Source organism: Ambystoma mexicanum, chromosome 4q, assembly GCF_040938575.1.
Source record: "Ambystoma mexicanum isolate Mex_15411 chromosome 4q, UKY_AmexF1_1, whole genome shotgun sequence".
NCBI classification, from domain to species: domain Eukaryota; kingdom Metazoa; phylum Chordata; class Amphibia; order Caudata; family Ambystomatidae; genus Ambystoma; species Ambystoma mexicanum.
In genome coordinates, this window is record NC_090928.1 from 919,891,588 (window position 1) to 919,904,145 (window position 12,558).

The window sequence follows — 12,558 nt, forward strand, 5'->3', positions numbered from 1 at the left end:
TGAAGATATACTTCGGTCAGCTGATATTTCCCTAGAGTTACCTCAAAGCTAAACTCAAACTATACAGATATGATTGGATCCTTACAAGGGAAAAATGCCTTTCAAATTCTGCGTATAAAGCTGGAGCTTTTTTTTTTTTAAATAAAGTATTAGACGATATACCTACCTATATCAAAATATTCCCTGATCTATCATATGCCGATACATTTTTGCGCTTTCGACTGAATTTACTAGCTACCAAAATTAAAATGGCACTATATTCCAAAGATGACTTACTAAGCTCTACATGTAGATTTTGCAATTTTTTAACAAACACTAATCTACATATCATTTGATTACTGAATGTGAAGAATTAGCTGAATTGAGGAAACACTATTTTTTAAACATTTCAAATAGAGATCTTTTAACAAAAGATCAGATGTGTATTGAAGTTTTTAATGCATCCAATAATTCATTGATCATTAATACAGTGAGATTTCTTTTACAACTGAACTTAGGACCTTGACAATCACTTTTTTAATCATATTTTCTCTGAGCCTAAACAATGTTAGTAGATTGCTATGCTATTTGTATTAAGTTGATTGTGGAAAGAAATATTTTATGCTACTGTTTTAAATCCAGTTTGTATAATTTTCTAAGTATGTCATTGTAAGGTTTATATATAATGTTCTTACATTCTTTTGTGGCTACTGTCTGACAACTATGTAATCATATGTAATCACATAATGAACATATGTCATTTTATATGAGATCAATAATTGAAAAAGTTGATTTGTTTCAACGAAAACAATTTTTAAGGAGAAAAAAAAATGATCTGAAAACAGGGATCAGCCGCCTTCACCATAGGTCACGTGATTTGTGCTGCAAGGTGCCGGGAGGGGTAAAACAACATAGCTAAAATGAGGGCTGTAAGTGATTTCAACCCGGCACTCCACCTAAGTCAATGTCTAGCGTGTGATGCACAGCTGGAACTCTTAATTATTTATGTCTATAAGTCTTTTTATTTCTGAATGAGGCACCCTTATATCACGCCCCTCTCTTTGAATCCCCCCCGGTCGCACTGAACCAGCAAGCAGGTTAAAAGATTTATTTTATGGATTTGCACTATATATCTATCACACTATTTAATATTTATACAAGGATCACCAAGGGGGTGATGTTACAATCAAAGCATAGAATAATACTTTGTGTCGGTTCAGTCAAATGCAATGTCACCCTTTCCCCCTGCACACTCAATCCCCCCCAACATGCAAGATAAAGAGATGGAAAGAAAGAAAACAGGTTTCAGGAATACACACAACAAATACAGTATTAATCCCAATTTCCCCCAGCAAACTCAGAGAGAAACAGGAATGATTGCAAACGGGTCAAATGCTTTTGAATGTGGCTTTGAATGAATGTTTAAAAACACTGAAAAAATTGATTTCATTCACTAAATTGGATTCAAAACTAGTGGGAGCCGCTTTGTATAGTATCAGATAAACACTTGCAATGATTATTAAGTCACTAGCAGATTGAACACTTAATTCTGAGGTCGGATGCAAAGAACAGCTGTTTTACACGTGATGAAATTGAGCCAAACGGAAAATTTGCGGTTTTGGATTCGTTGGACATCTGAGGATGTTAGCTTCAATTTGACACTTAAATTTCGTTTCTAGCATACACAGTGTGGAAGTTAGAGGTTTTAGTAGAGGTCGGTTTTTCTCAGAAAGTCAAAATTTGCAAAAGAAAGATGTGCTTTTGAACATTACAAACAGGATTGTCTTTACACTAGGGAGTCTATGAAGCCACAAGCTACTTGAACCGTGGGCAGGTTTCCCGATGGCCGCATGCGAGCCAAAATCGGACGAAGGGCACTGAGTCCCTTAGGGACACGAGATTCCTCACCTTCAAGATTTAGTGGCCCGAGGAGGAAGTACTCCGTGCAGTACAAAGCTGGAGCGTTTGTCCGGTGCCTTGCGGAAGCCGGGGGCGGCAAGGGGACACCGAGAACATTCACGAGACGGTTCAACCCTGTCTTGTCCAAGCTACCTGAGAAGCAGACTACAAGTGAATATACCCGATTCAATTTCACCAAAGTGACCATACTCGAAGTTGAAAAAATCATCTTGTCCTTGAAGCCCTCTAACTGCCAGGGAGACCTATGTCCAGCACAGCTTATAAAAGACGCTGCCCGCGACCTCTCCCCATTTATCACAAAGTTAATCAATGCCTTCTTCTCCACTGGGTCCATCCCAACCAATCTAAAACAATCCTGGGTATTACCATTACTAAAAAAAACCTACACTTGACCCAGCTACCCCTACTAATTACAGACCCATAACAACTGTACCATTCCTCCTGAAAATCCTGGACAAGGTCGCCTGTGTTCAAATACAGAAGCACTTGAAAGAACACCACCTGTCAGGAGCCAGACAATCAGGCTTCCGACCCCAACACGGGACTGAGACAGCTCTTATCGACCTCAAAACACAGATCGATCTGCTCAGAGACAATGGCCAAGCAGCCCTACTCCTCCTCCTTGACCTCTGTGCAGCATTTGATTGGTCGACTACTCGGTCCTATGCACTCACCCACACACGGCTGCCCACTTCTCCCCCGAGGCCATTACATGGATCAGATCTTTCCTCGATGGCAGAGCCATGAGGGTTTATTCGCCTACAGATGCTGCAGACCCCATACCCATCACCTGTGGCGTACCACAGGGTTCCTGTGTCTACCCCTACACTGTATAACATATTTACCAAGCCCCTTTTCGATGATCGGGATCATCTCGGTATCACCTACACTAACTATGCAGATGATACCCAGATCCTCCTTCCGCTTTCTGGAGATTATGGAAAGGATTTGGCCTTGGTGAATAGGGTCTACATCTTCATCATCATCATCCAGGCATGGATGGCCACTCATGGACTATGCCTGAATGATGATAAAACTGAACTCCTCACCCTGGGCAACATTGCCAGCCTAAAGAAATTAAGCCCAGCGTACTCATCCTTCATGATCGATTGCAAGACTATCAGAGTGGGACACGAAGTCAAAACATTGGGCTTCTACCTGGATTCCAACTTCTCTTCTCATAGACCGGTGAACTCACTAGCTTCCTCCACGGCTTACACATGTAAATTGATCCGTACAGCCAAACCTTTTCTAACCAATACCAGCTGCCTGACCCTGGCCAGAGCCCTCATTCTATCCCGTTTAGACTACTGTAACGCGCTTTATCTTGGGTCCACCAAAGCCACCACCAGCAAGCTACAAATCCTCCAGAATAATGCACTCAGAGCGGCCCTGGGCATCTCCAGAAGAGACCACATCACAGCACACAGCCAGCAGAACAACTGGACCCCTATCATAGACAAAATCTCCCTAAAAACTGCTTCACTCACCCACAAGTCCCTCAATAACGCGGCCCCCATCTACCTGATCGACAGATTTCACAGACAGACATCCCTGAGACCGACAAGGACAGCATACAGAGACTGCCTCTCCGTCCCCAACTACAAACGCTCTACCATAGGTGGCAATAGCTTCCCAGTGAAAGCGGCTAACTGTGGAATTCCCCACCACCCACTCTTTGAATGGACTTACCCTACCAAAATTTCCATCACAAGAGGATGTCTTGGCTGAAGACAGCCGCTATCTAAACATATTGAGCCAGGATCTGCTTCTCCCTCTTGTCACTTGGACATACCAGACACACATTTGTTAACTGTATATATGTATATATTCCCGGCTTTCCTCCATTATTACTGTGTATATGCCATGTATATATTTTATTGTCTGCAACTAAGCTTCGCAAATTCCTGTATCTGCTGCGCCCTGTTACCCTAGGGTATTCCGGCGCATTACAAATAACAAACAAACAAACGACAGCACAGCCACCAATCCAGCGACGTCTCCGGATGGTTTCTACCTGCCGAGACGGTTGTATTTCTTCAGCAAATATATTAGCGCAAAGATGGATTTTAACACTACTATTATCAAAGGACTATAGGAATGAGAGAAAGATTCAGGAAAGAAAATATTTTCTACAATGCAGTTCTGGATATAATAGAATGGTTTGGATACAATTACTTATGATAAGATATTTGCTATGGACAATTCTATGCTATAGAAACTCACTACTACTGTTTGGAATGGACACGTCAAGGATCTGGTCAAAGATTTCTGGACTGGAATTCTGCCAGCCCACCGGAAGGGATTCAGGGCGCTTGGGTTCTGCACTCAGCACGGCACTCTGGACTGGATCTGACATGTTGGTTCTGGCTCACAGCCATCCGGTTACAGCTCTGCTCTACTGGTTTGGATCTCTGGATTCTAGCAAGAATTCTTAGCAAGAAAGCAGAAACAGCACAGCCAGGCTGTTCTTTTTGGTGTTCCCCTTGGAGGTCTGGGGTAAAATCTGGTTTCAGGATTTTAAAGGCCAAGCTGAGAAAGGCTTTGGAAATGGACCATTCTGCTTTCAAAGTTCTAGAGCCTCGGATATGGATTCTTCTTGCAAAGTGCTTCACCAGCAATCAGTTGATGGGTGAATGTCTGTGCATCTCCCTAGGTCCTAAGCTGTCTCTATTTATGCATTTCCCAAAGGGGTGGGTAGGCTGAATTATACTAGGCACACCCTCTAGGAATCCTATTGGTTAGGGTCTGTCCTCTCCCCTGATTTGAGAAGAAAATCTGGTGTTGTGATGCTGTATTTTACAATCCAGGGAGAACCTCCCCTTTGTTTCTGCACAGTAAATCTATGTTTCATATAAAGCATATTTACAATATTACCAACTTGCTAGCAATAACATTTACATCACAGATTTAGTGAAGCAAGTATTTATCCGAGTCCCGTCTCAGTGAGAGCTTCGGTTCAGCTTGGACAGTTGTTCGCGCTTTTGGTTGGGTACCCAATGTCAGATTTGTCCACATTTTTATACATATATGCGCATGACATCTGGGCATAATCCTGTGAAGTTTCATATTTCTAGCGTCATCACAATTGCTACAAAACCACAATTTCTGTAGTCATGTCTCTGAACATAGAGTTCTGAGTAGTTTCAAAATGTGACCAGGATTTTCATGTTAACACTATATTTTACAGATTTTTACAATTTTGCACAGTTCTCCGTCAGTCTTTTTCAAAAAGATAGTTTCTTGTGGTTTAAGTATACACATCTGTCTGGCCCGCCCCCAAAGTTTTGATGGGCCAAGAGCAATCCAGGCCTCTCCTCCTGCTGGCAGTAGTGTCTGTTGACACTTGAATTTGCATCCCCTTTCAGTCCAGGAAGTCTATTGTCTCTCCCCAGAGCGGCAGAGCAAAATCTCCTCCCCCTTCATTAACATCTGACTGAGTTCCTGGGGCAGAGAGCAGAAGGAAGGCACCCTTTTGTTCGGGGCATGCTGTGGAATTTGCTTGAAGTTCTGTGGTTGGCATCGGAGGATACTTTAACACACTTTGTTTAAAATTGTCTTTGCTAATATAAACTTTACATTTTCAAAAAGTAGACACACATCTCTAATTCCAGTCTTTTTAAAACATAAGAGATTGAATAGTGGGAACCTATATTGCCTTTGGTGGCAAGTCTCTTTTCAACAATTTGATTTTAAAGCACAGGTTTAAACTCCTAATGCACTTAACTGACAGCTGTCATGCAGGCAGGCGGTGGTGGTACTGCGCCCATATTCTGACAGATTTTCCCAGGCAAGCACCCTTTTTTAATATGGATATTCTTGTCATGAAATCTGCTTCTCCTGACCTTGTGTGCTTATGGGGATTCCTTAAATAAGGTGATGGTTACACCCAGCAAGGATGTTGGATGTTTTCTGATGTTTGGGAACCATTATTTTGCAATTTCAACAGCCAAGGAAAAACAGATTTTAGAGCACTTCTGGGTTTCCTTGCAATGAAGCACTGCCTTTTCAGGTAGTTCCATTTCCCTCTGTAGGCAGCCCAATGCGGGGTTTTGGCAGTGTGATCTCCCGTTTCACCCCTGACACAGGCAAAGTAGATTGGCATCCAATTTTTCCAGTTTCACTGCGCACTTCTCAGCGGTTTTAGCGCGCATAGGGCTTTTTGCGGCCATTTTGTTGGTTCTGGTGAAAGCAGCACACAGTGATGTCGCAGGACAGAGCCTAGTGGGTCAATACATTCCACAGGGCGGGAAACTTTGGTTGGGCGCCAACATATCTGGAATTGAGCTGTAGTTTGTCAGTAGCAATGGCTTAAAAGTATCCTCATAGCCCATGTCTGCAGTACCAGATGCACATCAGGTTAGAGATGTATTGTTTTTCTTCAAATTGCCAATAAGTGGTAGCTTTACACCAGATGATGCAAAAGGAGGAACCCACATGGAAGAAGATGGACAGAAGGGGCTGGGAACCATGGCCTGGCATCCCTTATGGAGCAGGTAGCCTACGTATAGGGGCTCGATCAACCAGCCACATGGGTTTGCACAGTATGTAATTTACGTCACCGACAACACGTTCTGCCTTCATAAAGTGTTGTTTGCACTGATTTTGCCAAAACGTTCGGTGGCAGCAGAGTTCTTTTCTGGTGCATTTATATTTTTGTGGAAACCGGTTTTCCTTGCAAGAGGTGTGCCAGGCCTTTTTCCCTAGCGAGTTGTATTTTTTCGGGTGTGAGCGATGTGGCTTTTCTACACATGGAAGTCTTGCCTCTATGAGAGAACTTCCTCTTCTCGTTCCTTATCTAGATTAAAGGGTTCCCTCGAAAAATCCTTTAGAGTCGGAGTCTGAGGTACAGGTTATGTAAGAACGGGGTGATGCTCAACTGGCCACTCCTCCCAAGTCTTTGTCACAGGTGTTCAGGAGGATCTTAAGGCTCAGTAAGCAACTCTATAAAAAGATGCTTGAAGCCTCCATTGTATGAGTGACTGAAATGTTGCCCAAAATAAATAAACAAACAAACAAACAGGCCTCTGACAACTGCTGAAGCTGTGCGTGAGGGCCAGGTCTAACGGGTGCCCATCTAGTCCAAGAATTAACTGGTGGGTTGCCACGACGGACTACCAAGCCAGCTGTAGAGAAAGTGTGGGGACAGGGGGGGGGGGGGGGGGGAGAGATATTCACATCAGAGCTGATCACTCAATGCTCGACACAAAGGAGTCCCTGCCTAAAGAAACACTGCGGTACGTTTGAGCCTTGCCTACTGTCATGATCTCTGCTTCCAAAAGGTCAGGGTTTTCCCAACTCCCTTGGAAGCAGATCCATAACCCAGGTTCCGAGTGCCAACCAGTCCCAATTGGGACCTTTTGGACCCAGTCCTGGCGCCAGTGGCACCAGGCTCATAAATATGCCCAGTCCCAGCGCTGGAAGCGCCGGGCTCATAATGCTTGGGTGGACTTACCTGCAGCAGACCATGCTGCTTACTTGCCTGCCAGTTGAGCCTCTGATCCTCTTCTGTTTGGAACTACTTTTCCTGTTGGGTGGGGCAGGAGCCACTCCCTAGATTCAGAACACTGGAACTCTTCTGGAAAGCAGGAACTCTTTTCTTACCTAGGCGTGGCTGTGGAAGGAGACACCTAAGCACTACAGGAGGCTATTTAAACCACACCCGATGGATGAATCTTGCTTTGCGTTATTCTGCATCCTCTGCAGCAGAACGCTCATCGTGTCTTCTGCATCTGATCCTGGGCCTAAGGAAAAAGGCTTACCATCCTGAATCCAGTCTTCAGCAACACCTATAAAGACAAGAAAGAACAGGTTAGCATTACGGTCTTCAGTGACAGCTCTTCACTTACCTGGTCCATCGGCTGTCACCAACGCCTCGCACTGCATTCCGGCATCTGAAAGACAAAGGCTTACCTACTCTTCGTGCGCTCCGGAGGTCTTCACACTGCATTCCGGCATCTGAAAGACAAAAGCTTACCAACTCTTCGCACGCTCCGGAGGCCTTCGGCGCTGCATCCCGCATCTGAAAGACAAAACAAGGTGCGTTTAAAGACATTGGGGAACTTTAATACTCACGTGCCATTACTCCTTTCCACATCTAACCCAGTGGGTATTCCGGCACCCTGCAGCCGCTCCGAACTTGTACCTGCAAAATAAAAAGACAGTTAGAGCGCATCGTGAAGCAGGCAACAAGCGCTTACTTACGTGCTTCCAGGCGCTTCTATTCATCACACGGGCTCCATCTTCAACTCACTTCAGCCCGTCATCCGCCATCGCCGGAACCCTGCAAAACAAGAAACATCATTACTAAAGACTTTAAAGACATTAGAATTACTCGAAACTTACAGTTCGTGCAGTAAACGACGGACAGCAGTCCTCTGAAGTCAAGAGGCCTGCTCCCCTTATCCAGTGAAGAAACTGGTTACAGCACCCTGCCCCGAGGCAGATGGAGAGCACGGCGTTCACTTACCTAAGGTGAGAGCGTTAACCTTTGGGGTTCTACAGGAGAAGAGAAAGGGAAGAAGAGAGAGACATTCAATAACCCAGTTCCTTAATCCGATATTTTCTATCTGCAGACATCTTACCCTTCGAGTCAAACATACAGTGCACAGAGGTCCAGCCCAAAGAGCCAGCCGTGTGTTACACATCACCTTTGAAGATACGGTATACGCCCAGTCAAGACCGGCGCCTCTACGGGAATCAGGTGAGCGTTACACCTACGTAAATGACGCCAATAATTCAGAATTAGAAGTGTCTGCATCAGTTGTTTCCAGAGTTGCTGCCATCTTGCTAGAAATTGTAAACCCAGTCACTGTAAGCCTAGATTCCCAGGTACACTTCGGAGGAAGATGTTGATTTCATTTTTACAAGCATAATATTCTTACAAGAAAAACCTATTGCTGAGCAGGGATGTTAGGAAAGATTTCACATATTCGCTTTTCCCTCCATGTACATCAATGAACCCCTGCCCCAACGTGTTGCTTTGGTTTGATTCTTGTCCAGAATTTTGAAGGAGAGGAAAACCTTTTTATTTTACTTTCCTTGCTTAGCGCATCTGTTTTGGGGCACTGGTCATTCCCTACGGCTACCACTGAATGGGGACTGTTAGGGAGAATTCTCAGAAATGTGCCAATTCCCTTCTTCCTTAGAGACCCCAGCACTTTTGCTGGACTTTGGGACTTTTCATTTCTAACCTGGAGAAAGCGAGAACTTTTCCCCCACTCTCGTATTGTTCTGTGATTTGTACTCTGTTTCTTTGACTTTGGAGTCTGACAGACTCCATAGGTATCATCTTCACATTGTGACACAGCACCTTCAGTGTAGCGGCTCAGGGAAGTCTCTTAGATTTCCCAAAGGTTTAAATACTTTCTCTTGGTGAAACTACTGTTTCCAAGAACAGTTTAATGAAATTGACGTTACTTACATTTTGTAACTTTCTAGACCCAGCACACACTATCTTACAATATGGTGCTGGAGGGGTCACTTAGCATCCCCCTTATCTAGTTTCTCATGTAACATTTTTATGTTACCCTTTCTACAATGAATGGCTGGTGACAGTGGTTTCCATTTTCCTACCATTGTGTGCTTCTAAAGCGGGCTGCAATTGCAGCTACAGTAAGACACTGATGGGTGCCCATTTCGTCAAAATGGCCCGGTCTTATTGTTTCACCATTTCTTGTTGGAAAGGTCCTTTTTGAGATTTACTCTGCCCGCCAAACCAGGTTTGGTTCATTTGTTTGTTTTGTCTTTGGCGGGATTCACTGCTGAAACCCATCTTTGGCTCCAGTGTGTCTGGCAGGGGCAGGAAGTGAGGGAGGTGCCCGAAACGCCCTGTGCTTAATCCCCTTGGTTACAGGAATGCACCCAAAAGGTGATTGGCGGGCTGGACCTGCTGTTTGAGTGACAGCTAGTCTGCAAATTAATGGGTGAAACCTGCATAAAAAAAAGGGAGGCTTTTGGCTTGAAAGGTAGAGTCGACCACTTGACGAAGGAATCTGAATAAGAACTTGGAAGAGATGCCTGCTGCAACTCCTGGACCGTTGGTATGCCCGGTGGAGCCCTGCTGCTGTGCTGAAGCTCAGAATTCACCTCGACTAGAGAATCCCTGCAACTGGCGACTTCTCCTCTTGGGTTGGTGGGACCAATCAACCACAAAGTGAACTTGTTTGGACATCCTCTCAGAGCTGGCTGTACTTCCATTGCTGCTCCAGGAACCGAAGTGCCAGGGAGAGGAACACCAGACCGAGTGTATCACTTTTAAGTCGGACCCAAGCTCCAGGAAGAGCCTCCGGACTCCCTTGAAGCAGGACTGACCAAGCTTGAGCCACCTCAACAGAGTGCTGGACCCCAGATGCAAGGAAAGTCCAGAGTGGTATCCGAGAGACCGCGGTGGTGCCATTTGCTATAGACGCGAGGAGCCGAAACCGCAAAGTGCCGCTGAATTGATGTTTGCCCATTGCTGCTGCCGACCTTCAAATTGTAGTGCAGGAGTCTCCAGACATCCTCCCTCTTGTCCCCACGACTGAGGCCCAGGAACAACAGGATCTGCAGAGCTACACAGGAACAGAAGCCAGCAGGAACCATTTCTTCTAACCAAAGTTACTGTAAAGTTAAGAGGACTTAGCTCTTATTGTGCAGCCTTACTTGTTCCCAGTTAAGTCTTGTCTTGGCTGCCCTTGCAGAGTGAGTTGCTTGCCCCTCACAAGCCTCACAGCCTGTGGCCCTTCAGAGATTTCATTTCTAAAAACATTGTGCAAGACTTTATTTACCTGCAAGAAGATCTCCAGACCCCTTAGACTTTGCTCAACTAACATTGGCTGTCTTGGCTCCCTGAAAGACTCTTCTTACCTCGGAATTTGTGCTTTTGCCTTTCCCCCAGGAAAGGGTTCATTTACTTTGCATTCGAGGGCTCACAGAGTACTTACCAGTTCATGAATTATTTGTTAACCTTTTTTATTCTCCTATCTAACCATTGCACCAAACTCAGTATTCCTCTAAATGTACCAGTGATAAATCAATGTCCACAGTGTGCTCGCTATTTAAGTCACCTGTGGATGTAGGAAGTGTGTGTGTCCCATCCCCAATGGGTATGATCTGATTAGAGAAACTAAGAGTGTTTGAAGTGTTACATGTTTTGCTCCCTTCTGAAGAAGGCTTATTCAACTGACCAACTAACCCTCTTCGTACCTGTATCTGCATACCATCAACTCCCTTGTGAATACTCTCTATCTCATTTGCCTAAAGTGTGTAAATACTCTGTGCTTTGTGTAAATTGGGTAAATAACCTGCTTGAAAATTGTGTGAAGTACTATGCTTGTAACTGTAAATAAGTACCTAAGAAATGTGACCAGTTGCCTCAGGGCTAGGTGTGCTATATAAATAAATACAATACAAGACTGCTAAATAAATTAATAATTGTTTAATCAAGAAACCTTGAGTGCAAGAGTTTATTTGGATACTTGTCAATGTGAATCTCTGTAAAAACCCTACTGCTCACATTTACCCCACTTGAGATAAGCCTGGCTGATCAGCCACACTACCAACCTGTGTAGTACAGACTTATACCAAAGGTTGAATTACCTATTGCCAGGAGGACAAGGTTGGTGTAGTCTCACAAAGGGTACTGCCCACAGTCTTGCCTAACAGGGACAATGTCTCCATTTATTAAATTCATTGTTGTTTTTAAAGGCTGCACACAAAATGAAGTACAACAGGGATACCCTTTATCCCCTTTAACTTTTAGTAACATTTTTGGTACTTAAAAAATGTGTCCAAGACAGGCTGGTGGCAGCAGATATCCTCCTACTGAGTTTTCATTTTTTAATTCTGCACTTAAGCATTTTACCACATAATGCCTTTATGGGTACCATATACTCAAAATGACTGACATACCTTTTTTGCCTGGTCCTTTGGCCTACTTCCTGCCTTCACAGGTCAGGAAATACTATATCATGAAAGCCTTTTCTGGTCAAAGCCGTGGCGTCCCCAAGCAAAGTGCATTGTGTTCACCTGGCCAGATGTGGGGGAAGGGACTGTCTGGTCGCAATCTACACTCTTTCCAGGGGGATGTCTGTTGCTGGGCAGATCTGGGGCAAGGGGCTGTTCAGGATTGGACAGCCCTTGCCAGTTTAAATGGTGCAGATCCTTGCCATTGGAGCGCTGGGAGGGTCGGCAGGGTGGGGAACCGTTGCTCAAATCTAGAATAAAAGATGGACCACTGCAGCCATTCTTCAGATTGTCGTTGGAGCAAAGACTATTACAAAAGGTTTCAGAAAGCAGGTGAAACACGATTGGCCATTAAGACTTCCTTCCAGTATGGTCTCCAGCAAAGACCTGGTTCTTTGGAACTAATCTTCTGAAGACTGTCGTCAGTGCTTCGACCCTTGTGCTTGTGGAAAAAACCAGTCTGGATCCTTGCAAGCAGATCCTGTCCTCTAGAGCCTTTGGGCCTCTGTTGTGCACCAGAAGCTAAACTCTGCAGGTTGTCGGCTTGTGGCAAAAGGATAGCCCTCTTACAGATGCTGCTCTGCAGCTCAAAGCAGGGCCTTCCAAGAGCTGTTTATTTGTGCATGCCACCACTGCTTGAGTGTGGCGATAGTCCCTGCGGTCTGCTTCCATCGGGTCCTGGGGATCTGCTGTCATGTGACTTCTGGTGGTATA

At 44.7% G+C, this 12,558-nt stretch overlaps 1 protein-coding gene across 4 annotated transcripts in view; it reads right to left on the reverse strand.

Annotated features, from left to right (window-relative positions):
* The window catches only part of MTA3 (metastasis associated 1 family member 3), a 1,736,304-nt gene that overhangs the window by 1,564,658 nt on the left and 159,088 nt on the right, over positions 1-12,558 (reverse strand). The window lies entirely within an intron of this gene.